The following is a 556-nucleotide window of genomic DNA, read 5'->3' as shown; positions in this document are numbered from 1 at the left end:
CAGGTGCTCGTGTGCTTCGCCTCGATCTGCTCTTCGTGCGACCCTCGCCCCCGCCGAACCGAAAGGGACTCGGTCCGCCGGTCCCATAGGTGCTCGTGGATCAGTCCCCCGACATCTTTGGCGCGCCAGGTAGGGGGGTCGAGGTTGTGTGAACCAGATCTGGCGTTCACACGAGCTAGATCTTCATCATCTTCATCGACATGCCGTCAAAGAAGAAGGCTTCGGAGGCGGCTGCTCCGTCCGCGCCGAACCCACCACCGCCGGAGCAAACGGCTGATGGGGCAGACGCCGGCGGAAGAACGGGCGTCGACGAGGGAGCTCACGGTGCTGCCAGGTCCAAGGACAAGGCTGTGCTGCCCATCGGCGGCGTAGCCGGCTCCCACAACGACCGGGCGCACTCCAAGACCTCGGCGTCCGTACATGCACCGCGCCCATCTCAGGAGGCGCGGGACCGGCAGCGTCATGGTACTCACGGTACCATGCGTTTGCTGGACCAAGATCGAGCTGGTGGATCTCGGAGTGCTCAAGACCAGCATGCACGCCAACATGCTGGCAC

The sequence above is a fragment of the Triticum dicoccoides genome, chromosome 1A (genome assembly GCF_002162155.2).
Source record: "Triticum dicoccoides isolate Atlit2015 ecotype Zavitan chromosome 1A, WEW_v2.0, whole genome shotgun sequence".
NCBI classification, from domain to species: domain Eukaryota; kingdom Viridiplantae; phylum Streptophyta; class Magnoliopsida; order Poales; family Poaceae; genus Triticum; species Triticum dicoccoides.
Note: the sequence above shows the minus strand (reverse complement) of the source record.